Here is a 21,851-nt window from a genome sequence, read left to right on the forward strand (position 1 = left end):
AAGAGTTCTGAATGCCAGTGGTACCTTTTCTACTAGGCCTGCATTCATAACCCAGGGGCCACAGCGCACCACAGCCCTTTGGAGACACCAAGTCAGAGGATGGTGGGCAGAGCAAGCCTATCTCCTGGCTCTAGGTATCACTCTGGGGACTGAAGGCTTGCAACGTAAACCACAAAGCATAAGGGCCCTGGCATCTAGGATCTGTCCCCCAGTGGTGGCTGCCAGGGCCTCTGCATGGGTGAGGGACACACAGGAGCAGCAATGCTATAACTGGCAGGTGCCAAGACAGTGGCAATTTGGAGCCAGCAGCTGCAGGGTGAAGTGTGTTTAGTTCCTAGAAGGAACATTGGCAAGATCTGGATGGACTGTCAAGGTTCTAGTCCAGTCAAATGACCTAAGGTTCAGTGAGATGCTTTTGTTACAACTGAGAGAACTAGAGCATCAGTCAGCAATAAGGATGAATGTCTGGTCATACATATTTTATACACAGACTGGAAGTCATGGAGAAAGGCTGAGGCTTAGTGAGTATATGAATGAATACTGCATTGTTCCAGATCTACTGGATGCCAGGATGAGGACCCCAAGGTTTTAGTGCCCCTTGGTTCAGTGGAATTGATGCTAAGGCAATGCTAAATATGCTGGCTGAAGAGCTTCAATGTGTACCTCTTAGGGCAAGAGTGGGGCATCTCCTGAGAAGCAATACTTATTTCAGAAATGGACCTTGCTATGTATTCAGGGCAGGAGTCTGAGGGCTACCCAAGTGCATTCTCCATTGAAGAGTTGTACCTTTGTAGCAGTTATGAAAACTGTAAGGCTCCCAAATTATTTTCTGATTATGTAATCATGTGTTCACTGGAGAAGAGGCAGTGAGGTTTCAGGGCAGGAACTTTGGGTAGGTGCCAGAATCAGAGGAGTGGGCCCTATAAGAGTTCTGGTTTACAATGGGTCAGGTTCATATTGAGACTGACTAAGGCTGAGGATGAATTGCTAGTTTTGATGATGGCAGCACAGAGTACAGCATGAAAACGTTGAGCAGGTTGATGATATTTGTATTTTTATTTCATGAGCATTTGTTCAGCAATTGCTGTGTTCCTAACTCTATGCTAGCTTTTGCTAATAAAAGAACTAACAAGATAGAGACTATCCTGGTGTCCTCAGAGGCAGGCAAAACTCACATCTAAAGAACTAGGTATCATGACTCTAACCTGTAATAAATGTTTTAGAGGACACACACGGGTACCACAAAGATCCTGAGCTGCTGAATCATTATTAGAGGGGACCCTCTATATAGGGTGGTCGAGGGAATCCTGCTGAGGAGGGAGTCAAAAAAGCAAATGATAGGTCCCCTCTTCAGTTTGCACTGTCCCCCTCTGGCAGGACACTTGCCAGTCGACAGAGACTGTGGGGGTATAAGACAGAGATGTGGTCAATGGGACCTTGTGGGAGATCAAGGCTCCAGTCTTATGAGGAGCTAGTGGTGTGGAGAGAATAATAAGATAGAAACTTGGGTTGGAAGCTTGTGCAAACTTCCAGTCCTTTGAAAGGGGACTAAACACAGCTGTTGATGGGCAAAAACTCCCTTCAGAAGTTGAGGGTCCACTCTGGGGCCCCATCTCTCAATCAGAGGAGGCTGTACAGGGAGGGAGAATGTCATGTGAGAACCCAGCCCCCAGCATGGAGGGGCCAAAAGATCCAGCCAAGGGCAGTGGCTCCAGCTTCTCTGTGGGGAGGAAAAAAGTCTGGGAGACAGTGGGATAACCAACTGTGACCTTCCAGAAGTTGCTGAAACCTCTCAAATTGATGCAAACACACTAATCTTAGAAGTCATATAAAAGTGCTCTCTGAATTTACACAAAAGACCTTGTACAAAATTATTTAAAACCATCCTGTGATGAATAAAAGTCAACCTTATCAACAAACATAAAATATAATATAAAAGAGAAAACACTGCAATGCTTGTCTTTGATGACAATTGTTAACAGGATAAACCCAGAGGGATAAACCAAATTATTCCCTCAAATTATTGATTTATTTTATTTTACAAAGGGGGAAGCACTCCTCAAAAACTTCTCTCAGATAGAACACAAAACTTACAAAGTCTTGAAGAATGACAGGTATTTTAAGGCTAAAGTTTGATTAGAACTGTGATAAGATAGAGGTGGTTTCTGAAGAACAATGGGTGGAATTTGAAAGTACTCCCTCTGAAAGTCAGAAATAGAAATGCAAATCTGAAACTGTCTCTGAATGATTTAAATAAGCTGAACAAACTTAAAGTAATCATATTTCAAATCAGTCAATCCTGAGGTGAAACAAAGGATGAAAAATCACATGTGAAAGAAGAAAAGGTCAGAGGAAAGGAGCAAAAGGAGGGAAATAAAAGGCAAAAGAAAATGATAGTGAGAAAGAGGAAGAACAAAGACCTTCTTACCTGACCCTTGACTCAACTGTGTCCTCCTGGCCTCCCTGCCAGGGCGAGAGGGAGACCTAGGTGCCAGTGGCTATGATAGCACTTTTCCTTATCCATGCCATCCAACAGAGGGATTCTACAGAGTTTCATTAAGCTTTCCTTTGTCTTTTAGTTTTTATTTTTGTTTTTGTTTTTTCTTTTTCTGTCTATCCTCATTGGCTGCATGATCTTCCTCTTTTTTGAAAGCTCATGGTAGAAAATACAGCTCAGATGGCTCGACAGCTGGGAATGACAGTAGAACATAGGGCAGACCTCTATGATTTTCTATATTTTTTAAAGAAATCTTCAAGCCAATTCAGTTTCATTCTTTAAATTAAAAGGCACTATTGCTGTAGAGAAGCATTATGAAGAATCTACAGTGCTGTAGCTGGGAACTCTAACATGCCACCTTAATAATTCTTTCCTCGAACACCTTAACCATTTCTAACCTGGGCAAGGAATATATTAGGATACATCCAATAAAGGAGAAAGCTAGAGAATTAGTGGTCTAGGGTCTACTATGCCTTGGGGAACCTTATGTGGTATCTCATGTGTCACCTTTCTGAGTATATAAGCCAAGTCCTCTTACCAGAACTTCTGTGTTGGCTCCTGATTAAAACTTCACTTCTCCCTGTAAAGCTGACATATTGTCAAGAACTACAGTCAGCTTGCAGAAGCGCTGACTCGCAGCCTCCCTCTTGTCTTTTGTGAGTTCCCTCCCTCAGGGGAATGCACAAAACACTATTCTGACATTGAGATCCTATAAGAAATGGACACTCCACCCAAAACTTTACTTCCCACTGCTTGAAACTGAGTTGTTCAAGCCCAGTGTTTCTCAATGCTATCTTCACAGTAGACATACCTGGGGAACTTTTAAGAACAAATAGAGACCTCGGCCCCACCCCAAACAAATTAAATCAGAATTGCTTGGGTATCAGTGTTTTCCTGAAGCTCCCCAGGTGAGCCTAATGTATTGCCACAACTAAGATTTATTAACTCTATTAACTGCTGTGCCCATCTAACTGAATTAGATCCCCTTAGGTATCACTGAATAAAGACCATGTCCACACAAGTTAACTATTTCTTTAAAAATCCAGAATTTAGCAACCACTCTCAAAGGTTATACCTGTGGCTAGATCAGTTTGCTCAGCCTGGTGCTTTCCCTGCAGCAGTATCATACCTGAAGGCAAGTCATGGTGGGCAGAGTACGAGGCTAGCATGGATGAAGGGGGAAATACACCCTTAGTGTGTGTGTGTGTATTTGTGAGTGTGTTTGCACGGTCTCTGGAAGCAAGGGCATATAAAGAACGGAAGTGTGAATAGTGCCTTTGCAACTTTATAAATATGTTAGAATCCTTGCCCTAAATATCTTTGTTCATTGCAAACTAGGGCAAATATCACCTTCAGAGATGTGTTTTCTTTTGTTACCAAAAATGTAAAACCTGGATGGAAGGTAGTTCTATTTTAGGATCAGAGAGAACTCACCTATTGGTTTCCTGTTCATGCTGACTTGCCTTGCTTCCTGACTTCTGATGCTTAAGAAGTTGGATGAGAGAATTTGAAGTTTTCATAAGGTGAATTTCAAAATACTCTGGAAGAGATACTTTTGCAATATATGTAAAATGGTATGGACCGTCATATCATTCAATTGAAGTAAGCTTGAAGGAAACACATGAAGGCAATTTATTTCCAGAAAGAAGAGTGCTGGTGTGATCATATGCTTAGTAGAGAAATTAAATACATTCTGCACAACTTGATAAATTCAACAAGAAATGAGCAGAAACATGAAAAGGATCATGAAACTTTAAGTAAAGGTGTGATTAATCCATACAGCATTAAAAAATATACATTTAATTTTATTTTTAAGGAAGCTTTAGATTAATAAATGTTACATAAAAAATGTAGGGGATTCCCATATATCCCACTCTGTCTCCCTCCCCCAATTTTCCCCATTAATATCTTTCATTAGTGTTGTGCATTTGTTACAATTCATGAACACATATTGAAATATCGCTACTAACTGTGGTCTATAGTTTACATTATGGTTTACACTTTCACCACAGTTTTACAGGTTTTGACAAAATGTATAATGACCTATATCTGTCATTGCAATGTCATGCAGAACAATTCCAATGTCCCAATAATGTATCATGTTTCATATAGTCGTCTCTCTCCCTCCTCTCAGAACTTCTGATGACCACTGCCTTTATATCCATGTTACAAGTTCTTCCATTACTAGAACAATAATAGCTACATTTCACCCTTACTTGTTCATTCCTCATCCTTGAGGATTTAGGGATGGTGATGCCCACTCTGCTTCCAATTGAGAGAGGACTTAGATCCCATGGGCAGATGGGTGGTACTGCCTTGTTTGCAGTCATAAAAACAGCATTTTTTTTTGCCTTTAGGAATGAAAAAGTAGATGTGAGGCATTCTAACTTGTGTTGTGGTAGCTCTGCTAAAATAGCAGAAAGGTTGATGTTTTATACTGAGGAGAAATTTGAAAGAGGCAAGTAACATCCAGCTACCTTTTACTAGGGTTTACTAGAGTAAGATCTGCTTAAAGGCACATGAAGGACCTGTGTGAGCCTCAGAAAATCACTTATGTGGGAAATAAAGTCAAGAAAATCATCACATTTCCAGAGCATAAACATGTAATGGCCCATATTCTATAAGAAAACCATATACAAGATTATGTTCTGTTTCAAATAGTATCTGATTAACATGCCCTGAGGCAGAAACTCAACAACATTCAATTAAGACTGTCAGATAACCTGCCACACTAATCTTGGAGGAATTTCCCCTAATTTTAACAACAGAACTGAACTGAAGTCTGCTCTTAGATCTGCTCAGGAAACAACAGTCATTAATGCTCAACAAAAGTTTGTAGAATAAATGAAATGATATGGGAATGAATATGAATTGAAAAGAAAGCAAGAAGGCATTTCAAGCCTGCCAAATTGACAATATCAATTAAAGGTCTTAAATTAATTCTTACCTTTTTTTCCAGTGATTCTATTTTAGGAATTTGTTCTGGGAAAGTAATCAGAAGCATACAAATTTATGTGAAAAGTATTCATAACAGCAACACTCATAATAATATTAAAATTAGAATATTGGATTAAGTCTAAATGTCCAATAATGTGAGAACAAAAATTATATGATTATATAAGTATATAACAGCAACACTCATAATAATATTAAAATTAGAATACTGGATTAAGTCTAAATGTTCAATAATGTGAGAACAAAAACTATATGATTATGTAAGTATATGATCATAATTCTGAAAGCTATATAATGTCACTATAAATATTCTCATTTTCTGCTAAATGGAAAAAGATAATGGTTATACACATTGTCTGGTCATTAAAGAAAAAGTGACTTTTCTATGTCTTTATATCTATGAAAGACTGGAAAGGAATATATCAAAAATGCTAACAGTAGATATTTTCTGGGTATTTGAATGACATAATTGTTGGCCAGCTGTATTTTTCACAGTGATTTTGTGCTATTTTTTAACTTGAAAAATATGAAAATATTAATTTTAAGAGGATGATTTTGTATCTTGTGGTTGTAGAAGATCAAGATAAAATACAATTAAGCAGCCCAGAATTGAAGATATGGTTCATTTGAAATTGTTTATTATGAGTTTAGCACTATGCATGGAGATGGTATTGAAGTACCTTCAGAGAGAGACTGACCAGGCTGCAGAGAGTTTGCTATCTAGTTGGAATAAGAGAAGAGTTTATCTCTTTACTGTGTGCTATATTGTAAGAGCTGGCTGAAAATACATAAGAAAGTGAAGTCTGTGGGCTCTGTAGGTAGAATGCCTCCAAGGATGGAACCTTTGAGTTGTGACTAATAGAAGATACAGGTTGTTTGTGGAAAGAACAAAATTTTCCAGGCAGTAAAGCAGTAGAAGTAGAAATGAGCATCAAGCGTTCGATAATAAGAAAAAGGCAAACCCAACTGAAGTGGACTTGGCATGTTGGAGAATAATGGGGAATAAGCTCTAGATAATTTAGGTGAGGCTAGATTTTGGGCACGATTCATAAATGCAAGGGAATTGATAGGCCATATGAATTGGATGAGAGAATGAAATAAAGAAGGCAATTAAAACATTGTAGTTGTCCAAGGGATTGGGGAAGGGAAATGAAAGAGCTGGACTGACAAAAATAGGATTTATGAAATTGAAGATACAGAAGGTACAAATTACAACCATCAAACGGGTTGATGAAAGCAAATAATAACTGGAAGGGGGAAAAAATGGATGGGATGAAGAAAATGAAAATTAAAAAAGGTAAAAATTAATTTAAGACATTTGACTGATATTGTCAATTTCCCTTTCAGGTAGTGAGTTAGAGGAAATTAAATAAGGAGAACATAAATGAGCAAAGCAAACATACAAGAAGGGTACCCCTGGCTAAGGGGAAGGAAGGAAGGAAGGAAGGAAGGAAGGAAGGAAGCGAGTAAAGGAGGGAGGGACAGACGGACGGACAGACGGAGGGAAGGAGGGAGAGAGGGAGAGAAAACTTGGAAAGGATTATGGGAATATCTGTTATGAAATTACTGATAAATAAGGGAGGATATGTTTAATGACTTAAGTGGATTAGATAGAAACATCATTTGTCTTGATCCAAGGTATTCTAAAGAAAACAGGACTGGTTAATAAAATGAGTAATTATCACAGGAAAGGAAAGAAACATGCTTCCTTGAAGTGGGAGAGAAGGTAAGTAGATGCTAGAATCAGAAAGCTGTGAGCAGAGCCCTGATTGCTTTGTGACTGTCTAGCTCCTGTACCAGCTATTTCTAGGGGTCTTAGAAAACTGAAATCTGGATCAATGTTGCCATCTGTCCAGGCTTAGTTCTGGCAAACTGTTAACATGTTACCTCAGGTCCCACATTGATTTCTGGATTAACAGATTAAAATGTGACCGTAAATACTCTGATCCAGCAACCAGGGCCACAACCTGATGGAAATTGCCTGTCAACTTTTAATTTGACTCTGGTATTCATTTAGGACATTATCTGTGGGGTTATATTGTCACTTGTAGTAAGCATTTCTAAAGAATCTAATGAAGTTAAGTCCTATAAAGGGATCTGCATTAAGAAGTTTAGATTCCACTGAAGGTAGTTTTTTTCTTAAACCATTTTAGGACTGAGAGAGACACAGTTAATAAAGTCTAGAAATATGGTTCTGGAAGAGAAAGGAATAGAAACTTTTCTGAGTAAAAACTGTTTATACTGATGACATAATTAAAATATTCTTTTAATGGACCCAGCAAAATGATGTAGAAAGATAGTGTCCTACTCCTAGTACAATTAACAAAGAAAAATAAGAAAAGCCTAGGAATTCTATAAAAGGCTATTTTATTTCTCTTGGTCTCTCTTCTTATAGGGAAAGCTGCATAGTTTCTGGATGTCCTAAAAAGCAGGTTAGCCTCTAGTGATCACTAATAACAGTAGTTGGTGGGGTTATGATGGCTGTTGATGTCAGGATTAACCAATGTGACAGCTACGAATAAGAGTGTGCCTTTTCGCACACCTGTGAATAATTTGTTAATGAATGCATGGGTTAAACTACAAGTTTATTACCTGGTACACTTTTAGGGAGAACATTTCTACTGATAGTTAGCACTCCTTCAAACTGATCTGAAGAACATCAATAAAGCACTGTAGCACCTCTCCAAAATGCCACAGTGATAGACTTTGAACATTTGTGACTTTATTAGCTAAGACAGTAAGATGTTGCCTAGAGTGACAGGCCTTAATCACAGTCCTTGTAGAACTGAAAGGAAATGGAGAAGGGGATCTTTGCCAATGCCCTCATTTTACAAATGAAGAAGCTGAGCGCAGGCAGCTTGTCATTTGCCCTAGGTCATATCATTAACTGGTAGTGGATCAGGACTGGAACCCAGGTCTCCAGGGAAAGGCACTTGACACCCTGGATTGATGGTTCTGACATTGGCCAGCCTTCTGGATTGCCCCCTCCCTACAGGGCCCTGCAGCGAGGATAATGCAGGCTCTTACCATAGAAACAACAAAACAAGAGGCTCTTGGCAGAGAGAAACAGGTGTGACAGAACGATCATTTAAAAAGTGACTGGAGGAGCATTTGAAATTAATTCTTGAGGGGTGTATTTATGGCATATGTAGTTTATAACAAGACTTCTTTAAGGGACGCAGAATATAGAGGTGACTGAACTACATAGTCTTTATCAGCATCGCCATCCCCATCCTCACCATCATCACCTTTATTGGGAATTAATGGTGTGGTGGGCACCATGTTGGCAGTTCACAAATTTTAAAAATTTAAAATTTTAATTTAAAAGAAAAGTTTAAAAATTTTCAAAAGTGGTATGTGTTATTTTATATGTGATGCAAACCAGTTCAGAAATATGAAGAATGGAGCTAAGGATTTAATCCAGGTATTTTCAGTTCCCAAATCTGTGTTGTAACACATCTAACACATCTAACAAGACGTCAGCCCACCACTAGTCTTATCACTCTCCAAATAAAAATATTAGCAGAGTTACATAATTTTCCATTCTATTCTTCATATCCTCAGGTAAATATTTTAATATTGGGCAGCATTTCAGGACTCCTATCACACCAATCCTTTCTGCCTACTCCATGCTAACCGTCTACCATGCGTTATCAGGAAAAGAAAAATGGTGAGTGGTTAGGAAGCACCTGCAGGCAGTTACAGGTGAGGTGGACAAAAGGAGGGCCCCAGGATTAAAAGTGGACCCTTCAACTAGCTGCCTGCAAGGTCTGCTCCCCACCTGGCTCAAGATGCAATTTATTAATAAATTGTTAATTTTTCAGAAATTAGCTTGTCTAGCAGTTTGCAAATATTTCAGGAAAACTGTTAACATTGCTGTTTAAACGTTTTACTTTTTAGAAAGTTACCAAGATGTTGTTCCTGCCCCATGAATGCTACGTTCCTAAGCTGTAACAATTTCAACTATGCACTTTCCAAATATTTTAAAGAACTGACAGTGGCTTGCGACCAGGGTGCTAGCGACAGGGATCAGTATACCTCCTCCTTTGTGGAGGGAGCCGGGTCTTCTCATGACCACTTGAAAGCGTGGGCTGTCCTGGACTGCTGGCCTTTGATGTGCTCTCCATCCCAGGCAGGTGGGCTTCCCCTCCCACCTTGGGCTTGGCACCTAGGAGGTTATGATTCTGCCATCAGGAGGTGTTTACAGCAATACGATGAGTGGTAAGGAAGCACCCAGAGGCAAAGTTACAGGTGAGATAGACAGTAGCAAAAGGTTCCTTGGCTGGCCTCTCTCAAGGTTGCTTCCCCTAAAAATTAAAGGGCCTGTCTTCTCTGTACACATACACCACACAGAGCAGTTAAAATACTACAGAAATAGGGTTGGGTCAGTCTGAAAGAAGATAGTATCTTGCAAGCCATATACAGCTACACACACTGTACTTCTTGGCTGGTTGTAACAAAGAGCCCCAAATCAAAGGAATTAGAGGAAACGTAAGGTAGCAAAAGTACCAACGCCATGGCAATTGGTGATGATGAAGAAAAGCTACTGCATCATGACGCATCATGATGAGGACTCCAATGATCTGTCTTATTAATAAATAAATAGCCCAGCTCTATTGTCATTAGCACGAGGTGAGGATCAGGAGATCTTGATTAGATTCTTTTGTCTAATATATGCTTTTTTCAAACTACCTGTCAGTGCCCTCAACTGATAACAGAAAAGTCTCTCTGTTCTTCTGATCCCCAAATAAAAGTGAATGTTGGTGAATGGTAACAAATTTTCTCATTAAAACACAGCACAATGTGACTGCTATATTTCTGGGACATCTACCAATAAAATACTCATTTAATTTATTATTCTTGAGGCACAGGCCTGATAGTATTACTTCAAGTAGTGGTATTTTGGCAAGTTCAGAATTAATTTAAATAAGGAGGATGAGATCACCCCTCAAAATATCTGGGTCTTTTCTCGAAGGGGTAGCTGTGAGGCAGAATATATCCTCTAAAATACCAGTCACTTGTTTTCCATCTCTCTCTATATAGGAAGAGTCATTGCTACAAGGTCAGTATTTCCAGCAGCTCTGAATTTTTAAAAAACTAAGTGAGCTGTGCCTATAATGTGACAGGGATTCTGGACCAGAACTGCCAAGCTGCAGCCCATTCATTCATTTATGTCTTCAAATACATTTCAAGTACTCAGTCAACATTTATGAAATACCAATCATGTTCTAAGCACTTTTGTTTACTGTTAGGGATAAAAAACAGGACTAAAACTCAGCCTTCAAGAACTTCAGAGAGCAGAGAGGAAGGCTGGCAAATAGAAAGAAACATGTTAATGCTGTGTGATAAATGAAATAATGGGTTTTTACCTCAAGGAGCAGATAGGACAGGTAACTAAACCACATTGGAGAGATTCGTTTAGGCCACCCAAAGTGCCATTTGTAAGTTTGAGTCAGAATCAAGATGATGTGGTAAGAGTATTGAAGTCTGAATTATTTGGGATTTTAAAATTGACTCTTGCTTGTTATTGCACTATTACACTGGACAGTAGCTGTTTGAGCTACTATGTTTATCTTTGATGAGGAATCGACTATCTGCTCCAACTAATTCATAGGTATTGTTTTAAGGGTCAAATGCCATAAGATTTGCCTAAAACCTCATTTAAGTAACACCAGCAGCAAATAAAGGCAACATAGAATTGTTAAGAAATTACTTGACCAAGCCTATGGAAAAACTGAAAACAAAAAGTAGAATAAATTACTTCCAGAAGGTTCAAGATCCAGTTTAATAAATATACTCCTTCCAGATTTCAAATAATTGATAATTCTCTTTATATCTAAGCCATTTCCAAAAATTGAAATATTTCTTATTTGAAAGTGAATTGCTTTACTTTATTAAACTATCATAGCCTACATACCAAAATTTGCCAAAGACAAGACAAAAGAGAAAACCACGGAGTATGTTTCATACTGCTCTAACAGGAGATTAAGATAACATGCCCAGGTGGGCTTTATTTTAGGAATGCAACCATGGTTTCATGTTAGAAAATCTTCTAATAAAATGTATATAATTAATAAATTATGTGGAAAACACTATTTTCAAAAGATACAGAAGGGGAATTTTATAATATATGACAACAAGTTCTTATTTTTAAAGTTATGTAAGGAAAGGAATTTAAAAAGAGTAATCTTTCATAATAAAGGCTATTTATTGTAGTCAACAGACATCATACTTAACCTTGAAACACCAGAGGCATTTTTATTAAAATCAGAAACAAGACCAGAAGGCAATAACATCACTATTAGCATTATTCTGGGAGTAGCAGTCAATCAATTACAACAATCAGCAGTCATAGCATTCAGTGCCATTGAAAAGCAGGAAATATGTAAAGTATAGATTAAGAGATTCTACTAAAATAAATTAGACAAAATAAAAGTTATTAAAGAAACTTACAAAATAAACAGAACAATAGTGTTCTCTATAGTAGCAAAATCAGTTGCAAAAATAATTTTAAAGTATCACATTTCCAATAGCCTAAAAACTGAATTATAAAGAAGACATAGTCAGGATCTTTGGGAAAATTGCAAATCAGTAATAAGGATGAAATTAAATGGATAAATGAAGGGTTATAATATATTTTTGAATGGGAACTTGAATATTAAAAATACATAAATTATTTTCATTGATATGATGTGTTTCTAATCAGATTAGAGAAATATTTAACATATGGTAAAATGTTCACAATAGGGGGATAAATTTTATCACTGAAAGCAGTGATAAAGTTAGCATAGTAATTCGATATTTAAATTTAATTCATACATAGTTAAATGATTAAAAAATTAAAAAACCAATGCTTTCCTGTTGTCTTCTTCCAACCCCATACTTCCCCAAAGTGGCCCAAATGAGAAGAGCTAGGGATATCTCAAAAAGGGCTGCCCACTAGATTTTAGAATGTGTTCTAAATAGACAACACTTAAAATAATATGTTCCTGGCACAAGAAGTGCTACAGCATTAAAAAGATTGACTATGACCAATATGGTAAAGGTAATTTTTCAGTTCTAGGGAAATCCCTGGTTCATAACAAGTGCTGAGGGCTTATTGAATGAAAGAGTAGGTTCAATATGTACTGCTGGGATAATTATTCCAAAACAAAAATAAAGTAAGTGCCTCTTTGACACCATTCACAGAAATTAATCCAGATGGATTAAACAACAAAACATAAGAAAACAAAACTAAAACACCAATTAAAAGGTTAAATATTTCTTTCATTTCAGAATGGAGAACTAGGTCTAAGTATAAAAACAGCAGAAGAAATTGCACAAGAAAGCAATCAATTTGTCTGTCGAAAATTTGTTAAAGCCTTGAAGGTAAAAAAATCAAAGGAAGTAATAAAGTAAAATATTCAGAAGACATATATTAAATATAGGAATATTATCCTTATTCTGTCTAGTGATATATTATTAAAATCAGTTAGAAAATTATAACACCAAATAGAAAAATCAGAAAGAGACATAAAGTTAAATAAACTCAAAGAACTGTTTATGAAAGAATACAGGTTAAAATATTTTTGTTAGGAGTTTGTACAGAAAGCAAAGGAACATTAAAATAATACTATTTCTTCTCCTGTATTAGCTAGATTTAAGTAATATAATATCCACTTCACAATAGGCTACAGTAGAAAAGGAGTTACATATATTGCTAGCTGGAGTCTAAGATCTTATAGTTTTCTGGAAGTTTAGTGGACAAGTTGTATCAGGAGTTTTAAATAAACTTTGGATCGAAAAATCTAGGTAGAGAAATTTTCCTAAATTCGTGGATTTGGATTAGATATAACCTCAATATCCACAAATCAGTTAAAGGCTACATAAATTGCAATAGACTCATGGGATGGAATATTATATGTATTTTTAAAATTACATATTTCAAGAATATTTAACAAATGGGGAAATGTTCATAAAGGTGGTAATTTTTTTAAAAAGTAAAACATAACAACATGTTGTAGGAATACAAATTTATTGTATTCTCTAAAAGAAGACAGGCTAAAATGCACTGAAATATTAATGATGATTGTGGGTAGACTTTATTTTATTCTTTTTACTCTCCAGAATATTCTAGTTTTTAAAATAATTAGTATTATGTTACTTCCATAGTCAGAAAAAAAGTGTTAGCAACATATAAGTGAACTAGGGCTTGCTTGTGGTCTGTTTGCAAAATATTTGCGGCAATTATTCCAATAACACTCTCAAAGCACCCACAAGTGAGCAGATATTATACCGATTATGAACATCATTTCTTTAAACCTGACTCATCCTTAACTCTAAGTTTAATAATAACTATATTCTCACACAATTAGCAAAGTAGACTGTAAGTTCACAATTTACACAAACATTTTTGTCTGTAAAATCGGAGACAATGAAATAATTACACATAGTATAATCCTAATGTTTCAGGCCATAATCAGAGAGATAACACAAGTTAATACTAGGCACTGCAAAATCATAACAATTGTGCACTTTGTATCAGAAGCACAACTTTTTCCAAATCATTTCTATAAATTTATTTAATAAATATTTATTGAGTAGTAACTGAAAATTATATTCTGAAAAAGATTACAGAAAATCAGGAATCACAAATTAAATAGCTAGATAATCATGATAGTTGTTCTGGGACAAGCTGCTTTCTGAACTCAAGAACTTTTATTTACTGAGAAAAAAAACCACATGTTTATTCCTACTCTTCCCAGTCAAATTCCATACTCCCCTTTACTTTTGTATATTTAGTCACATCTTTTATTAGTGCTTTTCCTCATCATATTTTTCCTATGTTAATTAATCATTCAATCAACATAGTACTTCTCTGCAGGACCCACAGCCTGTTGAAAACATAGTGGTTACTCATTAAATAAATGGAGTTAATTCCATGTTTCACTTATATACAAAGATATTGCTGAGCTGACGTGTTCAAATTAAATCATTTGTTCTACTCATAGATAACACCTTTACAGGTATTGTCTATTCAATTCTAGGTACCTAAGACTCAGTGACTTTTCCTAAATATCTAGCTATGAAATTAAACTATTGAATATATAATCATGTTTAAATATTAATATTCTTAGAGAGCAGGAATATATAAAAATATGATTCATATTTTATTCCTTTAGAGAATGGTGGTGAAACAACAATCATTGCATCTCTTGAGCATATAGATGGACAGTTTGCAGTAGAGAGTGAAAATAAGTGTTTCCATCAAATAGAGCTAGCTGGAGGCCTGGATTGTTGATGGAGAGGTATCGATACTGTTTGTACAGTGTTATTTGTTTGCTTAATTTCTTAAATCAAAGTTGCCCTCTTTCACTAATATAGGATGAAATATAATCTGGTGTAGGATAGAGTTAAAATTAAAAATTGCCTTTTTATTAAAAAATGTTGATTTTAAGAAGGTCTTAATGAGATATCATGGACTTTTCAACTGAACAAGTACAGGGATATGATGTTTTACTTATGTTTAAAATAAATACATTTTACCAGGGTGCAAGAGATCTTGCCTGAATCATTTAAATATTGTGAGAAAATAGGAGCTGGTAGAATTGTGGCTCAAGTACTCATTGTCTAAATCAGAGGTCTCTTAATTGGGGTAAAAGCAACTATGGCACACAAAAGATGAAGGAAATACTAGCATTTATGTTTATATTTATTCCTAAAAATGAAATAAAAATTAAACTTTACTAATAGTTGAAATGTGAATTGGCACTGGTTTCTTTACAAGTTCATTACATCGGATTTCGTTTGATGAAGAATGTGTGAGATATCCCAACAGAAGAATGGAGGTAATCAACACCAAGAGATTGTCTGATTGTTTTCGTATTTTGGAATGCATTATAGTTTACATGTTTCTCAACAGGTGGTAGGGTTGATTGAGTTATATACCTCAGAAGAGAAATATTCTTAATCTTAATCCATTCCTGTGAATGTGAACCAATTATAAATAGGATCTTTTTAAGATGTATGGCCAACTGAAACAGGTTGGCTCTTAATCCTTTTACTGGAGTTCTTAAAAAGAGAAAGTAACAAGTTACGGAAAGGAGATTAAGTTGAAAGTCAGTGGAAACGAAGAGAAAGACGAGGACATCACTATGTGTCAGGAAAGCTAAGGAACCTAAGGATTGTCAACCAGCCTGAAAGCTATTGACCATGGGAGAAAGCAAGCTTAGCAGTCTCTGAAACTGAGACAATAAATTTCCATTGTTTAAGGCAACCCATTGTGTGGTATTTGTCATAGCAGCACAGAAACTAAGACAGCAGTTTTATGGATCCTGTTATCTAGTTTAAACTTTCAAAAATCGAAAAGTGAATCAAAATGAATTCTGCAAAATAATGCTGGAATGGAGACAGTATTTCTAAATACATGTGAGCAACACCCCATCCCCTGAAAAACAAATGTTAGAACTGAAACTTTTCTTCTTAGAATGGACTTTTTGCCAGCCACAATTCAATACAGGATCAGTGATAACCTAATCAGGTCTGATAAAAAAGGTCAATCAAATTATTTGAAATTATGAAATTATTAATAAAGCTATTTTAAATATTGATTTATGTAACTATTGTTAATAATGAACCACATTGTAAGTGTATGTTGTGCCTTGAAATGTTAGCTAATAATCATAATGCAAAGTACATAGTTTTTAAAGAAATGAAATTCATATCTAGATTTTCATCATGCTAAGTATTTATTATTTACTGTTTATTTTTAATTAATAAATTATTAATGATATGTGTACTGGATCAAAAAAGTTTGGAGACCACAGTAGAAATATTTAATTTTGAGTTGTCCTGGGCAAATTGGACTAGGGCTTGTTAAGGCAGAATGGTAGGTACTACAGTCCAGTAAATATTTATTAATTTACATAGTAAGTAAATCTTGAGATATATGGACAACACTCACGAGCTAAGGACTAATCAGCATTCCCATATTGACTTTCATTGATCCCCCCAAATTTTCATACCAATAAAGTCAGTTTGGGAAGCTTAGGAGTGATGCTCTTGGGGGATGCTCTTGAGGGAAGTAATCCCAGGGATAAATCCTACTAAGAACCCATCTGAAGTTATGTCTGGGGACCCATTTTTAAATGTAAGTTTTTGTAAGCTGAAATGGGTCACCATAGATAGTGATCGGGGGTATCTAGGTGTGGAATGGTGGCACTCTTTCCTTTTTGTCTCTGTGTTAAATGGGATGCTATAGGGCATTTGAAAATGGCAGCTCTAGGAGACTTCATTTTAGGTCAGAGTTGAGTAACAGAGATGCATTTACACTGTAGCACAAGTTGTATCCTCAGAGCACTAATAATCCATCTAGCAAAGGGGTCCAGGACCTCTGGAGCAGGAAACAGCTTATTTTTCTTAAAATCTTTGGCAGAACTAACCGCTTGTGCCGTCTCTGGAGTACATACCATAGTGAAAATGGAACCCTAAACTTGATGCCTGCTGCCCAGTAAAGTGAGACGGAGTTTCAGAGAGTGATCCTAGCAGGGAAAAACTGTGCCCTTCCAGTGGAAAAAAGCATACTTTCTCCAGAGGCAAGATATTGCTGCTCTGAGAGCAATGCCACTACTTAATGGGATTCTCCCTAGCATCACCATTCCCTGAAAGTAAGTTGTGATGATTTTGGAAGCTCGAGGAGAAAATGGACTGTTATGAAATAAATTGTGTCCCCCAACAGGATAAGTTTCCAAACCCTGGTCCTATGAATGTTACCCCATTTGGAAATGGGATCTTTGACAATGTTGTTAGTTAAGAAGAAGATAAACTGGATTAAGATAGGTCCTTAATGCAATATGACTTGTGTCCTGATAAGCAGAGGAAATTTGGACACAGTCAGTAAGAGAGAGAAGGCCATGTGATGGAAGCAGAAGTTGAGTTATGCCACAAACCAAGGAACATCCTGGAAATTCAGCCACCAGAACCCTGCAGTCTTCAAAGGAAGCATGGCCCTGCCGACACCTTGATTTCAGACTCCAGAACGGTGAGACAATAAACGTATATTGGTAAAGCCAACTAGTCCTTGGTACTTTGTTATAGGAGCCCTGGAAATCTAAGACATGGGAATAGAACTAATTCAGTCTTGCTTCTTTTGACCTAAACTGGGAGAGAGTATTCAGACAAAAATGTAACATATGTATGTGATGTATTCATTAGAAAAGAAAATATGGCCCATCAAGGCAACTTCATGATAGATTCATATATAAAAAGTCATAAATATATTCATATCTGAAAAGTCACTAAAGTTAATTTTATTGACTTTTTGCCTCTAGAAAATTTGATTCACCATGTCTAGATATGTTCAACTGGAAATCAGAAAGTGTCCATAATAGCAAGAGTGTTATGAGAAAATGTCTTCTTTTTTTTTGGATATCTTGCCCAGAATCGACCTAAAGACCAAATTAAAAAAAAAAAAAAGTTTTGTTTACAATGAACTGGATATATTGAAACTGTACAATTTGATAAGTTTTCTTGTACATAGACAACTGTGAAAACATCACTAAAATCAAGATGGTGAACATATTTAATCATCCTCAAAAGTTTCCTTATATTCCTCTGCAGTTCCTCCTCCTACCCATCTCTGCCACTTTCCCAGTCCTCAGGCAACACTCTCCTGTTTTCTGTTCCTAAAGAGAGTTTGCATTTTCTAGAATTTTATACAAATGGAACTATACAGGATTTACTTTTTCTTTGCCTGACTTCTTTCACTCAACATAATTATTTTGAGATTCATCCATGGTGTTGCATGTATCAATACAGTTATTCCTACCACATCACAGGAATTAAGGGTGTGGCACCTCCATGATCTGGAAAAGCCACATAAAAGTTTTGGCCCTCCCTTCATACCAGAGAAGAAGTCCGAATTTTTTCTTTTTCTTTTATGGGTGTTTAGAGTACCTTATTGTAAAAATTGGGTTAAGTATTATTCAATACTATACATATACTTTATGCATTTTTGAGTGTCTAAACTTTTTCAGTGTCATCTGCTGACTTCTGTATGTCATCTGTGGCTTTCACAAAACTCCCAAAATGTTACATTTTAATTTCTTATGCCAACTCATGATATATCAAAATCTCGGTAGGGAAAGTCACAAAGTGAAAGGGGTAACCATAGTTCATTCCATTTTTATTGCTGAGTGCTATTCCCTGGTATGGAGATATAAAAACCTGTTTATCAAAGGGGGGTGTATTAGTTACCTATTGCTGCTGTAATAAGTTACAGAAAATTTAGTTTTGAGGTAAACTAACTTTTTAATTTAGCTTAAAATAACACAGATTTTTTATCTTACAGTTCCAGAAGTCAGAATTCTAAAAAGTGTTGGCAGGACTGTGCTCCTCCTGGAGTCTCTAGAGAAGAATCCATTTCCTTGCAAGTTTTAGCTTCTAGAGGCTGTTTGTGGTCTCCATCCAGAAATTGAACCACTATGACCTCTGCTTCTGTCATCACATCTTCTTCTCTGTCTCTAACCCTTCTTATAAGCACTTGGGTGATTACATTGGGCCCATCCAGACAATCCAGGATGATCTCCCCATCAAACAAAACCTTATCTTAATCATACCTGCAAAGTTAATTTTGCCATGTAGGGTAACTAACATTCATAGGTTCTTGGGATTAGGAAGTGGAAAGCTTTGGGGAGAACCATTATTCTAACCAGACAGAAAATTTAAAAATCTCTTAATTAAACACCTTCAAATAACAAGAATTAGAAATTTTAAGATCATTTTGTATCATCCTTAATGGATTCCTCCAACCCAATACAGTCAATAAAACTTTGTCAAACATGTTGAAAAATCTACTCAGAATGGAAACGACAACAGAGCTGGTAGTAGGTTTCTTTGTTTTTGCAAATGATGTCACTGGGAATGATGTTCATGGTTTTACTCCCAATTTCTTAATGAACTTTCTGGAGAATCTATAAATCATCTCCCTTTAATCCACTCTCTTCTTCTTCCTTAGTAACAAAACAAACAAACAAACAAAAAAAAACTTTTTATTTGGCACTTTTAGAGGCCCAAGTAAAAGACCACAGATGCAAAGGAGGTCAATAATATATATTCAGGATTCATGAGATGGGGATGCTCTGAGAAAGTTTTTAAAATGGGAACTGAAGTAGCAGCAAAGTAAACCCATTAATTGCATCCATTATCACTCATCATGCAGATACGGCAGGAGCTCCAGGAGCTGTCTTATGAACTTCGATATGGAAACCACATAGTAAAGATAGCAAGTAGAAATGTTAAATTTGCCTGGGTTCCTGAAACATAGAGGATTCACATACAAGATCTAAAGTGGTGACTCCAGACATATGTATGTGTGTGTGTATTTATGTGAGTCAATGAACCCTTTAATTTGTTTAAGAGAATATAGTGAGTCTTGTTTTTTAGAAGCTGAGTGTAATTCCTGACTCTGAATTCTATCTATACACTGGATCATTGTGTAACAGAGCATTGGGACAAAGTGTATGTTATCCAATAGTTATCTAAGTTGAAGACATTTTTGACCAAAACCTCATTTTGTATATGATGTAAAACTCAGTATTAACTGCTAAGCAGAGTAAAATGTAAATAACTATTTGGCAACATCCTTTAAATTTGTGTTTATGCAAGACAATGCAAACATAGGATTTTAATGTTAATGTAGTGTACTTTCCCCAAATTACCAATCATTAAAGGCATCATAAAGTGGTGATACAGTTTTTGGTATCTACCATGAATAGGACCAGGACCAGGGCAAGGTAAGTATATAAAATGATGAAGACATCAAAAACCTTAGTAACCAAGAAAAATAATATTTTAGTGCAATTAAAAAAAAACCAAATCATCAAACTATGGTGCAGTCTAGATGCATTTTTGTAAATAAAGTTTTGGGTTATGGGTTAGGCAATAAGGAAAATTTATTCCTAAATTTTGAATCTCTGAGTCTGAAGGCAGAGACTGACAAGTGCCCTGCCAATTTGCTTATGTTGTGAAAAAGGCCATGAGATGGTAAAAAGAAAACAATAGGAAATCACAGCACTCAGTTAAGGGGAGGAGGACATCTGAAGGAGGAGGTGACATCTGAAGGGTGAATAAACTACCTGAGCAACAGGGAAAAGGCATTGTAAACAGGGGATATTGCCAGGGAGCAGTTAGTTGAGTAGGACTGGATCAGAAAAAGCAAAGGAAGCAGGAGCATGGTTTGAGACTGAAGAAGTAAATATGAGGGTCCAGAAAGTTATCCTCCAGAATTTTGATCTTATGCAAGACACAATGAAGACTGAAAAATTTAAAGCAGGGAATAGCAAAACCAAATTTCAAAAGATATCTTTGGCATCAGGATATGGTATGAATTATTGAGGGATAAGACTAGGCAAGACAACTGGTGAAAAAATTTTTGCAGTAATCCAGGCAAACAGTGAATAGGTTCTTCATTAAGGCTGCAACAGAGAGGTTGGAGAAGAGAGAAAGGATTGCAAGATATCGAGAAAGTAAGATTAATAACCTGGAAACCTGTTGAGGATTGAGAGTAAGGATAAGGAAGGGGTGACTCTGAGGATGCTGGCCCGGATAACTTGGGACACATCAGCCAGGTAGGTGGGCAGGTTAGATAGATGAACAAGATGGTGAGCTGTTGACACCCATGGTGGTCCCATAGTTAGATTATGTTGATCTAGACCTTAAGGGGGAGGCTGGGGCTGCATGTATGTAAATTAAGAATTGAAAGCTGGTTGGTAGTGGAATCACATAGGAAAGGATGTGGTTCAACAGATTAATTAGGAAGGCTAAGAGTTCAAGGGCCATGATGGTTAGTCCATGTGTTGATTTGTCTAGGCCCTCTTACCAACTATTTAGTCAAATGTTAATCTAGGTGTTGCTGTAAAAGTATTTGTAGATGGGAGTAACATCTACAAACAATAGGCTGTAAGTAAAGGAGATTAACTTCAGAAATGTGGCCTCATGCAATCAGTTTAAGGTCTTAAGAGTGAAAATAGAATTCCTGGGAAAGAGGACATTCTGCCTCAAGACTGCAACATAGTCTCCATATTAGTGATATAATTTCTTACATTGATAGAATAACAATAAGTCTATAGTAGAAAGAAGTTGTTAATGTGGGGGAGAGTGGCAGGTGTGGGGAGAGGGACATATGGGAATCCCTTATATATTTTTGTGTAACATTTTGTATAATCTAAGTATCTTTTTAAAAAAATTAAAAAATGTATTAAAAAAAGAAACAGAAACAAGATTAAAAAAAAAAAAGGACTGCAGCTTGAGAGGCAGTGTAGCTGTGGTTGAGCATGCTCTTCACATGTATGAAGTCCTGGGTTCAATCCTTCCAACAGGACGACTTTGGAGGAAGATTGTTTAAAATGAGAAGAAAATGTTG

This window comes from Dasypus novemcinctus, chromosome 11, assembly GCF_030445035.2.
Source record: "Dasypus novemcinctus isolate mDasNov1 chromosome 11, mDasNov1.1.hap2, whole genome shotgun sequence".
In the NCBI taxonomy this organism is placed as follows: domain Eukaryota; kingdom Metazoa; phylum Chordata; class Mammalia; order Cingulata; family Dasypodidae; genus Dasypus; species Dasypus novemcinctus.